Source organism: Vipera berus, assembly GCF_964194415.1.
Source record: "Vipera berus genome assembly, chromosome: 2".
Classification (NCBI taxonomy): domain Eukaryota; kingdom Metazoa; phylum Chordata; class Lepidosauria; order Squamata; family Viperidae; genus Vipera; species Vipera berus.
In genome coordinates, this window is record NC_138203.1 from 196497658 (window position 1) to 196517118 (window position 19461).

A 19461-nucleotide genomic window follows, 5' to 3' on the forward strand; every position below is an offset into this window, starting at 1 on the left:
TCTATCTATCTATCTATCTATCTATCTATCTATCTATCTATCTATCTATCTATCTATCTATCTATCTATCTATCTATCCATCCATCCATCCATCCATCCATCCATCCATCCATCCATCCATCCATCCATCCATCTATCTATCTATCTATCTATCTATCTATCTATCTATCTATCTATCTATCTATCTATCTATCTATCTATCTATCTATCTATCTATCTATCTATCTATCTAAAACCCTAGTGAGACCACACCTGGAATACTGCAACGAATTTTGGTCACCATACTACAGAAAAGATATTGAGACTGGAAAAAGTTCAGAGAAGAACAACTAAAATGATCAAAGGCCTGGAGACTAAAACATATGAAGAATGGCTGCAGGACTTGAGTTTGGCTAGTCTAAAGAAAAGAAGAAATAGGGGTGACATGATAGCAGTATTCCAGTATTTGAGGGGTTGCCACAAAGAAGCAGGCCTCAAACTATTCTCCAAAACACCAGAAAGCAGGACAAGAAACCATGGAAATTAATCAAGGAGAGAAGCAACCTGAAATTAAGGAAAAACCTCCTAATAGTAAGGACAATTAACCAGTGGAACAGTTTGCCTTCAGAAATCATGGGCACTCCATCACTGGAGGTTTTTAAGAAGAGACTGGACAGTCACTTGTCTGAGATGGTGTAGGACCTATGCTATGCTATGCTATGCTATGCTATGCTATGCTATGCTATGCTATGCTATGCTATGCTATGCTATGCTATGCTATGCTATGCTATGCTATGCTATGCTATGCTATGCTATACTATACTATACTATACTATACTATACTATACTATACTATACTATACTATACTATAGGTTTTCCTGCTTAAGCAGGGGGCTGGCCTAGAAGACCTCCAAGGTCCCTTCCAGATCTATTCTATTCTATTCTATTCTATTCTATTCTATTCTATTCTATTCTATTCTATTCTATTCTATTCTATTCTATTCTATTCTATTCTATTCTATTCTATTCTATTCTATTCTATTCTATATCAATAATCTATGAATATCTACTGTACCTAGATAGATATCATGTATTTTCTCTTTGGAACCAACTTCTGGATTGTGTGTGTGTGTGTGTGTGTGTGTGTGTGTGTGTGTGCATGTGCATGTATGTGCACATGTGTGTGTGTTCATGAGTGTATATTATATTGTTGATATGAAGTTCAAAATTAGACAAGATAGCAGGAGACCTTAAGACTGTGTATTCTATGGAATGGGGTAACCGTTGGGTTAAATGATTGAATTGGGGTTGTGGCACTGTTGTAGCTTCAAATATACTGGCAGAAATGAAATTGCTTTGTGACATCTTGCAAGAAATTGTCAAAGTAATTCTAGCTATCAGCCAGTGAACCAGAAAGTAGAACAGAAAGTAATATTAATTCTTCTTAAATTAGAAGCTAGAATTGGTGATGAATCATTCCTTAAGTTACTGATCCTCACTAATAACTTTGTTTTAAATAAATTGTTCAAACCTTTGAGCTAAATATACACTACTATTTTTCTCTTTATTTGTTGCAGAGAGAGAATTAGTTAAATCCCAGCTACATGTTGCCTTAGGTCATAGTATAGTCTACCGATTCTTTGATTAAATGGTGCAAAAGCAAAATGACCTGTAATGCTTCATTATTTTCTTGGCAATCTCTTGACTACAACATTAATCCAATGAATTTCTAAAGTTTGTCCCTCGCTTTTCTATACCTCCTCTTTTCATATTAAGCCATTAGTCATCGTTACTCAATCTACTTGCTGGATTGAAAAAAAATGCCATCCTTAGGGCACCACAATCTTTGCATGAAGAATCCTAAAGATCATTTTCAATGTCCATACTAATATCTAAACTGACATTTGGTCTTCTGAAGAACTGAAATTATGGGGTTCTTTTTTTCCTTTTCTCTGTGGTTTTTCAAAATCAAAAATATGTTTCAGCCATTTCTACTCATTTGGGGAAGAACCATTCTACAGGACAGACAATAAACACAACCAACTTTATTTTCATGATTGTATATTGCTAGTCTAAATGCAACTTTTTTATGTCTCCAGGTTTACTGCCTCCTCCATGGTGTAATAGACATGTATCAACCTTCAGGCTCTATAATTCAGATTTATAACTCTGTTTGTAAGTTTTAAAAATAAATTGATAAAATAAATGACATTCTTCTAGACATTCGTGGCACAAGGAACTAAGCACTGGTATGATTCCCATGCCATCCCAAACAGAACTGCTTTTTGATGTTCTGTTAGGACATGAACATACCTTTCTATGCAATGCTATTGCATTTTAGTCTGCTGGATCTGAAACTTTGGATAGCAACAAGTTTCTTAACAAAATCTCAATATTTCTAAAACAGAAATGAAGGTAAATCCAGAACAATTGCTATGCCTGTTTATTCTGTAATAGCTAAAGAAATTAAAAGTGATTGTACTAACACAAAAATAAGGACAGTTACAATCAGAAAACTTGGTTCTTCTAGTCTTACCTCTAGGATAGTCTGAAAAATGCTATAGTTTGACTCATCATTTTTTAGATCATGTGATGACATAGTGGTGGAATGTAGTAGTTTGGATTCCCAAGAGAGAGGGGTATATTCCAGAGGAATAAGTCACAACTCCATTCAGATATTTTGTGTGAGAGAAAGAGGGTGAAGAAAGCCCCTCCCTAATAGTTCTCTGAGCAGAGGCAAATAGTAGAGTGCTTACAGTAGTCTGGCAAGAATCGGTCTGTAGAGGTGGAAACAGTCAAGAAAAGAGCTTGGAAGAATCACCATGTGTCATTCTTGGTGTTCAGACCTGACAGATACCACTGCAAAGATCAATTCATTTTTGTCTTGTTTTCAATGTCCACTTTGTGCCTCAAGTATAAACCTTTTTATTTTTTAAAATGAGAGCAATTGTGATCTACATAGCTAGCCCTGGTATACTGGCTGTGGCATTGTTTGAAAGCAACTTGCCACAATAAATTCTATTAAATGATCATTTAATCTCACGTACAAGCCCTTAGCTAGAAGATTCAGTCCATTTGAATAATTTTAAACACATTCAGGGTTGAAAGTGATTAATTATTATACTAAATCACAGCCAGACCCTAAGAAATGAGTTAAAACGACAATTATATGTAGAAGGCTCCAAACAGAACACAAAATGTTGTTGATCAACTTCATTCTGAAAGGAGATAGAGTTTCAAATGAATATGATTGATCAAAAATAATCAGTTCTGAAGTATGAACAGTTCTATAATTTGTAGAGAGAGATAAAAACAAACATTAGCAGCACACAACCCCAATCCCAATACCAGTTGCCTGGTAGATTTGTTATGTACTTCTTAAAAAGTAAAATCTTCTTGAAATAGTTGTTTCCTCTGCTTCAATCACCTGGGCTTCCCAGCTTCTTAAAAATTCTAAACTTTAATTAAGGACTGGGAAGATTTATATTAGTCCTCTCTTCATAGCTTCTAAAGTTATGTTGCAGTTTTAGCAGGTCTGGGTTATTTTTCTTCTTCCAATAGAGACTGGGATAATGCGATAAATTTACACAAATATGAGCTGCCACTGCTGTGGCTACTGCCTGTAGATGGCCTTGGGCTAGGCTGAAACAGGAAATAAGATTTGTCCCGTGTCTGGGACTAAGCAAGTGTATTCTGAATGCTTAACAAACATTTAACACATATCTTCCTTGCTTCTCAGCTAACACAGAAAGAGAGAGAGCCTGTGGCCTAGGGGTTAAAACAACTGCTTAAGACGCAGTCGGCCCAGGTTCGAATCTCAGAAGGGTATGGCTGACTGATGAGAACAAATGAGTTTGAAATGATCATATCGGTCTCCCTTTATTCTTTGTTAGCAACCCCCCCCCAAAAAATACACAAATATGAGCTGCCACTGCTGTGGCTACTGACTGTAGATGGCCTTGGGCTAGGCTGAAACAGGAAATAAGATTTGTCCCGTGTCTGGGACTAAGCAAGTGTATTCTGAATGCTTAACAAACATTTAACACATATCTTCCTTGCTTCTCAGCTAACACAGAGAGAGAGAGAGCCTGTGGCCTAGGGGTTAAAACAACTGCTTAAGACGCAGTCGGTCCAGGTTCGAATCTCAGAAGGGTATGGCTGACTGATGAGAACAAATGAGTTTGAAATGATCATATCGGTCTCCCTTTATTCTTTGTTAGCAACCAAAAAAAAATTACATAAATATGAGCTGCCACTGCTGTGGCTACTGCCTGTAGATGGCCTTGGGCTAGGCTGAAACAGGAAATAAGATTTGTCCCGTGTCTGGGACTAAGCAAGTGTATTCTGAATGCTTAACAAACATTTGCACACACACACACACACACACACACACACACACAGACACACACACAGAGACACACACACACAGACACACACACACAGACACACACACAAACACATATATATATATATAGAGAGAGAGAGAAAGAGAAAGAGAGAGAGAGAGATGATATAGATATTGATAGATTGATAGTTTGATAGATAGAGATAGAGATAGGGAGATATAGATATATAGATACAGTGATAGAGAGAGAGATATACAGAAATAGAAATAGATATAGATGATAGATAGATAGATAGATAGATAGATAGATAGATAGATAGATAGATATAGTATCACTGCATACAACTTTGCATACAGTGCAATTTTTATAACATCCCCTTTGAAATGATTGCCAACCTCCCCCATACAAACTGAATATACCGTATTTTCCGGCGTATAAGACGACTGGGCGTATAAGACGACCCCCTACTTTTCCTGTTAAATTATAGGGTTTGGGCTATACTCGCCGTATAAGACTACCCCACTGCATACAAAGTCTGCTTGGATTGGGTGGGTCAGCTCTCTCTCCCTCCCTGCCTGCCCAGCCCTCCCTGTCTCCAAGACACAATTTTTTTTTTAAAAAAAATCCCATTTATATCCCGCCCTTCTCCAAAGACTCAGGGCAGCTTACAATCTAAAGCACAAATCAATGTGCTTAGCAATGTACAAAGTACACTTCCGGCATCCAGAGCCTGCCTGCGCTTCTTTAACCTCCACATGCTTCCGACTCTCGACAACTTCAGCATTGTAAACCTTGCTGCTGTTAGTATCCTGGGTGACTCTTCTCCAAACCCCCTCTACCCCAACCTGGGTGAAAACGCTAACATGCTCCCAGTGTGTGCCTATCCCTCTCCAACCAACTACCCCCCCATCCATACCTGGCTCCAGTGGGCTCGTCCACACGTCCCAGGGCCGCCCTCCAGCAGTCCCCGGCTCCGGTCCATCTGACACCGATGGAAAACAGCCAGCCCTTGCCTCTAGCATGCAGGCTATAGCATGCAGTCCCGGCACAGGTCCGTCAGTAGGCAAGGGAACAGCTAGCATGTTTTGTAGTGCCCAGGCTCCCTGTACAGCAAGGCAGACTGGGCTGTCCTCCTGAGTGCCTGCGGGGTCCTCAGCAAAGCCTTGCGATGCAGGCGCGTGCAAATGCCGTGAAGCAGCTGGTTGTCAGGTTTGCAGAGCCAGGAACCGGCGATCAGCTGATAGTCAGGCTTGCTGATTACGGATGACCTCCTCCCTTGTTTGTTGGAGCGCCGGGTCATGGAGCGAGCCGTGTGCAGTGGGGGGGTGAGTAGGTGAAGCAGGGCTTGTTTTTGGAACGAGACCCCCTGCGTAGTGTCAGGCCCGCAGGGCTCGACAACAGACAGCAATTTTGTGATTCTCTCCCCCTTCCTCCCCCCCTATCAATGAGCTGCCGAGGTTGCATGCGTGTGTGTATGTGTGGAGGGGTGTTGCCTCTGGTTTTTCCTTTAACATCGGACAATAAAACCGCCCCTAACCCTAACACCCAGCGTATAAGATGACCCCCGACTTTTGAGAAGGTTTTCATGGGTTAAAAAGTCGTCTTATACGCCAGAAAATACGGTAACTCTTTCTATACAGAATGGGATCCTGGTAGGAAACAAAGGTTTAAAATATCTCTTTCAGAGTCATAATTTGTATTGGCTTGCCGGTGATTAGTTGGAAGTCAGAAAAAAGCACTGATAAAAATTTCATGATGCATTGATTGACCCTAAATATAAAGCTTTAAATCCCATCATTCTCTGAAGTTTCATTTGATCATCAAAAATGCTATGAAATGGTGATGGGGCATTTGTTGCTTTCAGATTTGTGTCTTGCTAAATGTTAAGCCATGAAAAGACAATGATTAACAGCAGGAAAGGCTGAAAGTCATGGAAAGGTGACCAACTTTGAAAAAGCAAGATGAAGACCATTGATGCTTTTGAACTTAGGTGTTGGAGACAATTCCTCAGAATGCCATAGATTATCAAGAAAACAAACAAATGGATTATCAAACAAAATCAACTTAAACTTGTCATTTGAGGTGCCAAAAACCAAGCTCAAATTATCCTACTTTGGACATTATGCAAAGAACCAGTTCCTTGGAGAAGGTTGTAATGCTGGGAAATGCAGAGTGGATGACTTGGTTATTATGGAGAAAAATCTATCTAGCTGCTAAGAGTCAACATCATCTTGTTGCCACATAATCAAGAAATCAGTTCCAAATGTAGAAAACTGGAGCTAAAATAAAAACTAAAACCATGCAAGATGCAAAATGCATACTAGGTAGATGCACACCTCATGTGTACCTTTCTTGTAAAGCAATCACTGTTGTCTGAATTCACCAGTCTGGATACTACATAGTGGGTTTGTCCTCCAGAACGTCTCAGCATTAAGACCTCTACCTACATTTGTGTCTTTAGTGACTGATGCTTTCCAGGAATGGTTCAGGCTGCTATGAGAGAGGAAAGGGGGGAGGGAGAGAGAATAGAGATATTCATGACATGATTGAGGAATTGAGAGCCATTATAAAATTCAGTGTAGAGTGTAGTTTGATGTGCAACATTTTTCCAAAATATCATTTCAGAACAACAGACCCTTATTTGAATTTCGAATTAAATAATTTTGCTCCTGGTCACTTAGATTTCATCTAGTGCTTGCTATATCTTTCAGTATGCATATATAGCACTTACATTGTCATAACTTTGGCAAGCCCTGTGAATATTAAATACAGTCATGTGTTCACCTGGGATCTCTTTTGGTTGATAACCACCAAACAGGTTGAAAAGGTTGTGAGAAACACATACAGTTGCACAAAATCTATAGAACATGTAATGGCCACCATTTTTCAAAGTAAGAAAATAGACATAACATGGCACAAATACAGACAATGTAGTTTGTTCCTTTGTAGCAACCTCTGCTCAGTGGTATGACACACCAAAAACTTGAATAAGGTACTAGCTTTAACAGCAATGACCACAATAATGAATAAATGTCAGAAAACATTCCTCTGGAGATGTGAAGTCCCACCAATATATAACCACTTTCTACTAATCAGTGGAGACTCATCAGGTATTGAATGAAAGAAAATTAAACACTTTGATTCCTTAATTCATGGCATTATCTGCTTCAAACCATGTTCTACCATTATCTCAATTAGCCTTTATAAATTGTAGATGACAGATAATTTGTGTGACTATGTCCTTTATATGCATTGAGTCTGATGTGAAAAATAAGAAATAGGCCACACTCTGGGAACAGTTTCAAAATTCCAAGGTAATTTCCATTTGTTTGTGATCCATAGCTTGATACAGGAAACCCACAGTCACCAATCAATCTTGAACTCAGATAAGGAGCTTACACAAGTATCCACGTACTTTTACCTTCTGTTTTGCCAAATCCCGATCAATTCTTCCAAGCAGCATACATAATTTGCCAAATTTACTAATTCCAGATAAGATTTTGATTTCTCATCAACATCATTCTATTAACTTGTATGTACCCAGCTACAAAAATCTGTTTGCTGTTGTTAGTTACGAAGTTGTGCCTGACCCATCACGACCCCATGGACAACGTTCCTCCAGGCCTTCCTGTCCTCTACCATTTTCTGGAGTCCATTTAAGCTCACACCTACTGCTTCAGTGACTCCATCCAGCCACCTCATTCTCTGTCGTCCCCTTCTTCTATTGCCCTCAATCTTTCCCAGCATTAGGCTCTTCTCCAGTGAGTCCTTCCTTTTCATTAGGTGGCCAAAGTATTTAAGTTTCAATGTCAGGATCTGGCCTTCTAAAGAGCAGTCAGGGTTGATCTCCTCTAGGACTGACCGGTTTGATCGCCTTGCAGTCCAAGGGATTCGCAGGAGTCTTCTCCAGCACCATAGTTCAAAGGCTTCAGTTCTACAGTGCTCAGCCTTTCTTATGGTCCAACTTTCACAGCCATACATTGCAACTGGGAAGACCATAGCCTTGACTATACGACAAATCAGTTACTTGGTAACATTTATCCTTCTGGTGCCAGTGATCATAAGTTCATGAATGTAACAGAGGACTTTATCAGTTGATAGTTAGAGAAATAGAGGCAGAATGATTGGCGCTATCATTGTTCATAATTTGTTTACAAAGCAAATTTCATGAATATTTTTGCAGATGGTACATTACACTCCTAGTTTATTTGGGGGTAGACTTTTATTTTCAATTTTTTTAAAAAAATATTTGTCATTTAAAAAACAAAAACAAAGAAGAGAAAAGAGAGAAAAGAAAAACAATTGGTACAGAAATTTAATAACTATAAGTAGACAAAGGACCAAGATTATACAATTAATTCTCAATGTTAATTTAACCTCAGCTAAGTGCCAAAATCTCTACTATTTGTTGAAAAAGACATACAAATAGTAAGAAAGAAAAAAGGAGAAAAAATTATATACTAAAAACATTATGGATAAATGATACTTTCCCCTTTATCATATTCTGACTAATGTACAATATTTGTATACATCTGAAATATATTTCCAACAATTGTTCAATAGAATTTTGCAGTTTTGTGGAATATTTCTTCATCATAAAGACTACAATTTCTGGTATAAATGCTATAAGCCAATATTACTATCAAATTTGCAATGGTGGAATATAGTTCCTACTTTTGGATGCCCTTCATATTCTTCCTCTTTATACTTATCTTTCATACCTATCCTTAGATTTTGGTAACAGGTGGAGTTATAATAGCTGGTTTATAGCAAAGGTAATACTGTAAGGCTAACACATCAAGGCTACCAGAAAACAGAACCACCATTAGATGGTACCAAAGAGATAATGAAAAAAATACAACTCCAATTCTTTTGCAGACCAATTCTGGTAGTGTTAGATGAATAATTGTTGCAGATGTTAATTGTCTTGTTGAGAACACTACCAAAAGCAACAATAATAAAGTTACTTCAACCCTCAGTCTTGTATTTGTGAAATAATTACTTACTCTTGGTGCCTCTGAAAAGATTTTTGGTTTATTCTCATGTACTTCAACTAATTTCTATTTCTTTGCATGTCTCTTATAATATGTAGACTTCCATGTTGGTCATTCATGTTTATTTATGGATTCACCAGTCGATTTACCATTTATGCCACTTCAGTCACTGTAAATACTACTCAGTTTACATAATGGAGTTCAAACAAACAAAAGAAAATGGAAAGTTAAAAAGGGGGGAAAGAGAAACTAAAATTCATAATGTTGGCTATAAACACAAAAGCAGAGAAAAAGAACAATCCAGATATCAGAAGGGAAAAAGGAAATGGTAACTCAAATGCTGAATGTCAGTTGTCTATTAGTATTAGAGCTGTAGAGGCTGAATTTACAGACATGAGGTTTTTTTATTGGAGAACTTTGGCAAAGGAAGTCTGTATTCGTTCCACATCGATACAAAATTGCTCAAACAGAAATCACTGGAAATAGGTTTGTGAGTAGTAAGGACGTTTAGTAGTGATATGCCTGGTTACCACTAGATGAAAAATTGGAGCATCTCCAAAACTTAACTTAGCCTTGGTGGAGCAGTGGGCTAATGCCTCCTTAAGTAACACCAGCTGCCTGCAATTAGTGCAGGTTCGCATCCCACCAGGCTCAAGGTTGACTCAGCCTTCCATCCTTCCGAGGTAGGTAAAATGAGGACCCAGATTGTTGGGGGCAATTAAGCTGACTTTGTAATAATGCTGCTTGGGGTGTGTGTGAAAGCCCTAATAAGCAGGCATATACATAGAATGAAGGCTACTGCTAAGCTTGTAAGCCGCCCTGAGTCTTCGGAGAAGGGCGGGATATAAATGGAATTAAAAATAAAACTTTCTTCATCCTCTGAACATAGCTGCTCACTGAAGGTAATATTTACTCAATTCACTCCTCCTTATTTGGATCATGGAAACAATTGAAGGGGACCAATAAAATTGTTGTCTAAGAGTAAAATAATAGCTTTTGGACTGTATGATAAATTCCTCTAATTCTGAGATGTATTTGTAGGTATATCATAAGTCATGTTTTAATGACTTCCAACTACGGATATTTACAGGCAGGCAAGTGGTAGAACTGTACACTGTACTACTCTAAATTATGAATCATACATTTCATGTGATCTTTGGTCTCAGCTCTGCTTGTTCCTTTTATTACTTTTGTTACAGGAGATATGTCAGGTTTATTTATTTATTATGAGTCCATATGGTGTTGGGAATTAAGAAGCTCTGGGCAACAAGGTGTTCCGTGTCTAATATATTCATAAATATATATTGAGAAAATAATTTGTTTGCTCTGCCTCTCAAATATTTACAGTTAGCTAAGTTATAAAAAATATATCCTGCAATTTACCAAGAAGCTGGTGCAGCTGAACTCTGAGAGACTTATTTCAGAGTGAATGATACAAGATTGAGGCGATATTGATATAGTTCTGATTTTTTTTTAGGTCACTGTCTCATGAGATCATAGCAAATTAGAGGTGTTGCAGAAAGGCAGTGTTGTCTATTTAAAAGTTCACATTAACACAAAATAGACATGGCAAAAAATGATGAGAAAGATAAACACAAGCTAAATACTGCCTTTCCTGTGCATACTGTTAGGGAGCACCTGCTGCCAGCGTAAACTTCCCATCGTCCCGTGCGCTCTCACAGGGAAGGCCTCCTCAGGGTCCGACCGGTCAAGGAGTACCAGCGGGTGATTCCCAGAGGGAGAGCATTCTCGGTGGGCGCGCCTGCCCTATGGAATCAGCTGCCGGTGGAACTCCGGATTGCCCCCGACCTTCATTCATTTCACCGGGACCTAAAATCCTGGCTATTCGAGCTGGCCGGCCTGGACTGAGGGGTTTTTAAGGTTTTAAATCCAATTTTAATGTGTTGGGGCTATTAATTTAATCATATTTTAATCTGTATATTGTATTTTTTAATTTGCCCTGTACACCGCCCTGAGTCCTTCAGGAAAAGGGTGGTATATAAATCTAAATAAATAAATAAATAAATAAATAAATAAATAAATAAATAAATAAATAAATAAATAAATAAATAAATAAATAAATAAATAAATAATGTGCCACTACAAACATGCAATTCTTCCCCCAGAAGCCAATAAACATGGAACCGCAGGGAAACTGCAGGAACAATAGCATATTTAAAAAAAAAAAATCAGCAGTCTAATTCTGTCCAAAATAGCTTTGGTTGCAATCATAATGTCTCTTAATAGAGAATATTGCAGGCTTCGGGTCTTATTCTGGGATGCAGTCATAAACTCTGTGGCAGTAAGAGAGTGGGGTGATGGGCTAAACACCAGCAACAGTTGAATTCCACACCCCAAAATCACATCTGCCATAGTTTTTTCTCATTATCTCTCCCAGCAGAGATGGAGCTACCTATTAAACAGAACTGTGCCCCTTTGTAAGCCTTAGTCTAGTTTCTAGAGAAGTCTTGATTCTGCAAAAGTCTCTGGAATGAGATCCATTTGGAGTGTCCAAGGTGCAAATCCTTTACCTATGTCTGGAACAGGAACTGATTTTATTTAATTCCTAAAGTTTCTGTGTCATTCTTGCATCTGTATCTCTGACTAGTCTACACTGAGTCAATGTACTTAAAATCATATTGCAAATTAATATTCCAGGTTTCAGAGGTAAAAGTGTGAGGGCAAGTGGCAGAAACAGCTTTTAGATTTTAAAAAACCCATAAAAATAATTCTTTTTGTTTTATACACACACACATACACTGTTCATATCAAAGCAAACTGTTTAAGACCATAGCAAATTGCCTTTGGATATAATAATACTTAAAATACATAAAGCAAAATTTAATGATCTCCACAAGCATGCACAATCATAGACAGACAAATTTGTCTCAGTGAGTAATCATTTTCTGTGTGGGGACTACATTGTGCTCATAATTGTGCCAAAGGCTACATTCCAAATAGATATAGTTTGAATAAAAAAATGCACAAGTCCACTTATCATTGTTATTATCCTCATTATCACCATCATTGGATCATTATCCTTCACAGAATTCATACTTCTTTCATCAGTACTATTATTATCCTCATCATCATTATCAGATGACTGTCATAAGTATTACTATTGTTATCCTCATTATTATCAACACATACTTTAAAATGGCTGGCTCTGGGAATCTTCATGTTGTCTTGCCAAAAAGAAATTGCGAATAGAATAGAATAGAATAGAATAGAATAGAATAGAATAGAATAGAATAGAATAGAATAGAATAGAATAGAATAGAATAGAATAGAATAGAATAGAATCTGGAAGGGACCCTGGAGGTCTTCTAGTCTAGCCCCCTGCTCAAGCACTATGTCACTATGTTCAGTTACAACTAACTAAATGATAACCAGGACCATCTTCACAGGTCAAAAAGTAGACAAAGAAACAACCTCTGGAGAATGCTAGAAAATGGGAGATTTGGTGTAAATGGGAAATGATACAACCCAAGACACAGTGATGTCTGGCTTTTAGCTGGTTGGGAAAAGATGCCATTAGAATGGCATAATGTTAGCTTGGAACTAAATAGCTAAAGAGAGAAGCTAAGTGCAAATGTCATTGCAGACAATGCACATTACGATAGACAATCCAAAGGGGTTCTGTACTATCTAGGGCAGGGGTAGGCAACCTTGGCTTTTTTATGACCTGTGGACTTCAACTCCCAGAATTCCTGAGCCATAGTACACTTATAGTATCTTTAATAACGAGGAAGAAATTTCTCCAGATTATATTTTGAGGCATTTGCTTATTCAGAGTGCCCACACTGAAGCATAAGATTTACACTTTCCTGAACCTTGTGAAATTTTACAAACAACAAATATACGGTATATGTTGAGGAGAATAATATGTTGCATGCATAACATATCATATAATGTACATTCAAGCTATTTATTCAGGAAGACCTAGTTGAAGAAGTAGAAGTAGCAGAAAAATGGGAGGAAATAAATATATAATATCATGTCATATATAACGTTAGAGTTCTGGCAACCAACACAGTGCCTGCAACACCTTTGTTATAATAGCCTAGCACTTCTACCTACCAGGAGTCAATTTCAGCTTCTGCTTGGTCTCTAGAGGCAGCTCCATGTGGAGCACATTGCTGTAGTCCATCCTAGAAGTGATTAGGGCAGGGGTCGGCAACCTGAAACAGTGAAAGAGCCACTCGGAACCGGTTTCCTCACAAAAGGAAAAACTGGGAGCCGCAAACAATGGGTGCGCATGTGTGCACATGTGCAGAACAAGATGCTTGACAGAAGAGTGGAGCCTAAGGTGAGACATGCAGCCGCCCTGCCCCCTCCACTCTCATTCACTTGCCTTTGCTTGGAAAAGCTTCTCTCTCGCTCTCTCATTCACTTACGAGAAGTGCCTGGAGCACCTCCAGTATCTTGGCAAGGGCACTAAGCTGCCTCAACAGCAGCCACCGCTGCTGCCACCAACCTTCCTGTTTCTTCCACCCGGCACGCAGGCATTGGTACGCCTGCCGCCAAAGATGCTCCAGCATCTCGGCGAGCGCACTAGGCTGCCCCAACAGCAGCCACTGCCGGCGGAGCGATTGCCCAGTCCTTGGGGCTCACTGCTGCCATGGGGGCCGGCATGGGGATTTGTTTCTGTGGGGCTTACGGAGATGTGGCAGATCTCCAGCATCTCTCTCGCCGCCACCTCCACCACTACTGTAGTTGGCTTCTGCTACGGCCGAACCCGGGCAGCCTCCTCCACCCCCAGCAGTGGCATCCGGGGATTCTCCGGTTTCATTGGAACCAAGCAGCAAGTGAAAAAGTTAGCAGTAGCAGCACTAGCGGGAGCAGTTTTCATCAGCCCCTTCATTGCCAAGCGTCCCCATGGAAGCCAATGGAGGCGTCGCCGCTGGCCTTTTGAGTTGGTGAGTGAATGAGAGTGTGAGAGAAGCAATTTCGAGCAAAGCGTGAGTGAATGAGAGTGTGAAAGAGGCTTTTAGAGCAAAATGTGAGAGCATGAGAGCAAGAGACGTTTTTGTGAGGAACGTGTGACTGAACGAGACAGCGAGATAAAAGCTTTCCTTTTATCCCTTTCTTCCGACACCACCTTCCCCCCGGCCGTTTCTCCCGAGTCACCAACCTTCACAGCTCCCTGACGCTAGCAAAAACCATCTTTTTGAGTTTTTTACTCTTCTTTTTCCAGGCTAAGGGAGTGCCAGCCCTGCTGATGTAGGAAAAGCGAAGCAGGGGCCCTGCTGGCTCTCCAGAATAGACGGGCCGCTTCCTAATAAATGTGGCTGATCAGTCTTAGTTTCTTCTGCAAGGAATGGTTGGGGGAGGGGTGTGTTTGCTTCACCCTTTCCTCCCCCAAAAGGTTCCCTGCTTGGAAGGAGGAACGTGAAAGGGGTGGCTTTGGGTTTCTTTTCTTCTAACAGACAGATTGGTGCCCAATGGGTATTAGGGAGGGTACAGATCGAGAAACGGGATTGCGTCTTTCCTCATCCAGCAAAACTGGTAAGAGAAAGCTTGTGGGCTGACCAACTAAGCTGCTAAATCCCCTCTTTCTAGCGGACCCTCCTCACTGGGAAGAAACCTTCGCAATGAATGGATTTGGAGGTGCACATGTGTGTACAAACACACACACACACACACACACACAGAAGTCCCCCTCCCAGGCACGTCCCATCTGACCGACCCACTCACCTTTCCAGCAGTCCTCCTGTCTCTTCCTCTGCTGCCGCCATGTGCAGTCCGAGGAAGAAAAGAGGTTTGAGGGAAGTCACACAAACCAAAGAACTTCAACCAATCAATTCAAGCTTCGCAAGTTGTTTTTTTTCCCCATGAGAAGTTTGAATTGATTGGTTGAACTTTTTTAGTCCCACTTTTTTTTTGGACTGCACATGGCAGAGGACTGGGAGCCGCAGGAGACGGCTGAAAGAGCTGCATGCGGCTCCGGAGCTGCGGGTTGCTGAACCATGGATTAGGGCATAGATCATTGTTTGTTTGACTCCTACCATTGTTTGTGTGGCAAATGGTGCCCTCCTTTAATCCTTTAATTATAATCTTGTTTTAATTGTTAAAGCTATTTTGGGTAGACAATGATATACTGAAGTTGGATAATCATGATATACTGGAGATTGAGTGCCTTACTGTAAAACCAATATGCTCAAGTGGAGGCTCTTAGCAGATAACAATGTGCTGTGTGAATGTGGAGAGACACAGAGCCTGACCCATCAGCTGGTATGTTGGCTAGTACCAGAAACATGTACCGATAGTGGCCTATTTTTGGCCAATGACAGAGCCAAGAAAGTAGCTTCATTCTGGCAGTTTAAAGTTTGATCTAGACATGGAAGAAGAATTTAAAATAAATATTGTTTTGTAATTTTATTAATGGACATTAGTGTTAATGTCATTTTCGATGGGATGAATGTGTGTCTTTCTAAACACAGTAAATATCTAAAGAAACCCTGAATCTCTTCCTGATGCTAACATGCCCAGGCAGCGTAAGGTCTTTCTTATCAGGATACTTGCTATCCACTGGGTTTCCTTCTGATGTGACAGAGAGAGTATATCCTTTGAAATGTTCCGTGCAAAAACGTGATTCAGTTAATTTTTTGTAGCTTCCCCACCGTTGCTCAGCTTTCCCCTAATTTTGGCATATCATTTTCTGTTTCTGAAAGCTAGTGGCATTTTGGCACTCGTCTTTCCCCTTCCAGGGAGAAGAACTGGATTTATGCCAGGACTACATGCAAGGGTACAGAAAGTTTAACAATTGCTGGTGGCATTGATACTGCCATCAGCTACTTTTGATTTAGAGAGGGAAGAAAATCCAGAAATCACAGCAGGGTCAGAGTGATTAAAACCCTCCCTGCTTCATTCGCAGCCTTTTGATTTAGCGGTTTCTCATGGTGTGCAAAAACCCAGGAAATGTTATTTTTCTCATTTCTGCTCACTCTTGACATATATGCACAATTTAGCAGCCAGTTGGCATACTTCTGTGTAGCTTGGAGTGGATAATAGGATAAGGGTGGAGAGGTATTCAAAGAAATAAATCAATGAAAATAACTCTTAACAGAGGGCAGCCCTGCCCATATGTTACAAATGCAACATTGTTCCCTTGGAATTAACAAGACTTTTGTCCTTAATTCTTTGCCCTTTTAGTTCCTCTGGCCTCTTATACTGAATATTGATCTACATAGAGCGGCATACAGAATCAACTAATAAGGTTGTTCTTTTTCCAAATTAGAATTACTATGCATTTAGTTTCTTTGCTTATTTCCAGCAGGGGATAGCTTCTTAATAAGAAGATGGAGTTGACAGTGTCTAAAGATGGTGGCTCTTCAGTTCTGGAAGTCTTATAGTGCAGAGGCCCCCAACCTTTTGGGCACCAGGGACCAGTTCTGTAGAGAGAGGTTTTCCCGCAGACTGGAGGATGCATGGTTTTGTGTGCTGCCTGTATCTTGTGGATGGAGCTTTGCTTGTTTATGCAGACCAGTTGCTGGCATGCTGCGGCCCGGTACTGGTCCACAGACTGGGGGTTGGGGACCCCTATTATAGCTAATACCTGCTTGACTTCGCCTAATCACAGAAAGTTAATCAGAATTGAAACTGGTATGTTATGGAATGGGAGGCCACTTAGAAAGCTCTGGCTGCAAAGGTAAAGCTATTTCCATCTCATTTCAAAACAAACAAACAAAAAAAACAACAAGCAACCAAAATCTTTTCATAGACATTTCCCTGAAGCTCAGTTTGAGGGAGACTTTACTTTTATTATAAACCAGGAATACATTTATATGCTTGTTTATTACATACTAACAGAATTACATAGTTGGAAGGGATCCTGGAGGTCTTCTAGTCCAACCCCCTGCTCAGGCAGGAAAATTCTATACCATTTCAGACAAATGGCTATCCAATCTCTTCTTAAAAACCTCCAGTGTTAGCATGTATACTTCAGCATTTGAATGCCCATTTGCCATCCCAAAATAATATGCTACATTTTTTTCTTGCAGTGCAGATCATATAGCCAAGTATTGTCCTTCCTAGATGAATTTCCAAATCCTTTCAAGCCCTAAATGGGTTCATAGTTAGCACGAAAGTTGAACATTTGGAGGTTATTTTCATTGGGTTAGGTTTGCAAGTGTACATGTGCTAAGTCTGTCTCAAAGCTTAAAGTATTTTCTTTTTTTGTGCTGCTCATCAACAATTAATGAGAAAAAATATCAAGAGTCTGGTAATCTGTTAATGAAAGTTACAGTGTAAAAGAGGACAGGACATGTCAACGTGTAGAAAGAGGAAAAGTAGGGGTTGCACATGGCATTATAAAGGAAATTTAGTTGCTTACTTCTGCTCTCAGTCAAAGTAGCTCCTTGCTTGATACCTGGAAATAGAACTGTCTCAAATGCATAGGATGGAGAATTATAGCTTTTAATTGACAGAAGTCATTTATGTCATGTCCCCTCAGGACATTTTCAGAGCAGCCTTTTATGCCCAGCTCCGGAAAATGGGATGTAGAAGAAAACACCTTGTCTTCTTTTCACCAGCTTGCTGCAGAATATCTTAACATTCAGTATTATTCACGTGTCCTTAAAACTTTGCTTTGATATATTAATTGTAGGTGCTATTGTTCTGAGCAAGCTCAAAGCAATGTGCAGAGAACTATCATTTTCATATTAAGCAACATGAGTGTATCTTTAATATTTAAGGAGCCATCACTAAACAGTTAATCAAATAAGAGCTACATAAGAAAAGCAAGGAAATGATGACTTTTCCTGCCATTTGCTACTAATCTGAAGCCTTCCTTTACTTATACAGAATCGGCGGTGCTTATTTACATGCCATTGTTGCCTTACTCTAGGGAGATTAATTATTATCTGATATGCAATTAAGCAAAAGCACCAAGCCACTCTGTGGGGTGGTAGCGTGGCTAAAACACAACAAAAAGACTTGCTTAGGTAAGTATTGTTTTGTTAATTCAGGGGGGATGAAAAATGTTAACTACAGATGATGGAAATGACAATTAGGAAATAGTCTGCCACTCTTCATATGGAAAGCTAATGAAGGAGAATCAGTGCCATGTCAGAAGATACTCAATGAATCATCCATTTTCTAAATTATAAAGGTACAGCATTGGCCACTGGGGGAAATATGGTTTTGCTTTGATATGCCTTAGATCTCTGTCTCCTGCCAAAGGCACACTTCCCTACCAAGAATCATAGCTTTCTGTAGTAATCACTGGAAATACCCATGGTAAACTATACCACCTGTCAAAAGCTCTGTATTATACTAATTCTCCCATGGTGAATGAGACACTTTGCCATTATTTTTATGCAACAGGACTGGCTTTCTGCCATAAATCTTCTTCTGTGTGTTGATTAGGCTATAATGACAGAAAGATTAAAGGTATTTCATAGCAATTAATGATCACCTGGATGTAGCTTCTTAGTCCAGATGGATACTCATTATCACCAAATACCCTCTGAATGCTGATACTTGGCTGTGATACAAGGCCATGTGTCCCAAATTACTGGTGAATTATAACCTTTTCAGTTAAATTCTAATATTTTGAATAGGACCAAGACACCAAGGATTCCATAAATTCTAATATTTTCCTAGATTTTAATAAATAGTTTGTTATTTGAACCACAAATGCTTGTAAGAAAAAAAAGAGTTATCTCATACAGCGTAGGGATCGCATAAGAGAATTCAGAATTTCTGCTTCCCCAATCTATCTATCTTCCTTCCTTCCTTCCTTCCTTCCTTCCTTCCTTCCTTCTTTCCTTCCTTCCTTCCTTCCTTCCTTCCTTCCTTCCTTCCTTCCTTCCTTCCTCCCTCCCTCCCTCCCTCCCTCCCTCCCTCCTTCTTTCTCTTTCTTTCTTTCTTTCTTTCTTTCTTTCTTTCTTTCTTTCTTTCTTTCTTTCTTTCTTTCTTTCTTTCTTTCTTTAAAATTCTCTGTATTGACTGATTGTTACCCAAGAGAATGTGCAGGAGTAACTCTTCCCAACATTTGCCGACTCCTGTGTAAAGTAACAAGCTTGGAGATTCCAAAAGGTATTCCAGACTTCGTCCATGTATCTTAGAAGAACCAAGAATATATCCATGCATCTACAAATAAAAATGAGAAAAATTTACAGGATCGTTTGGAGAATTG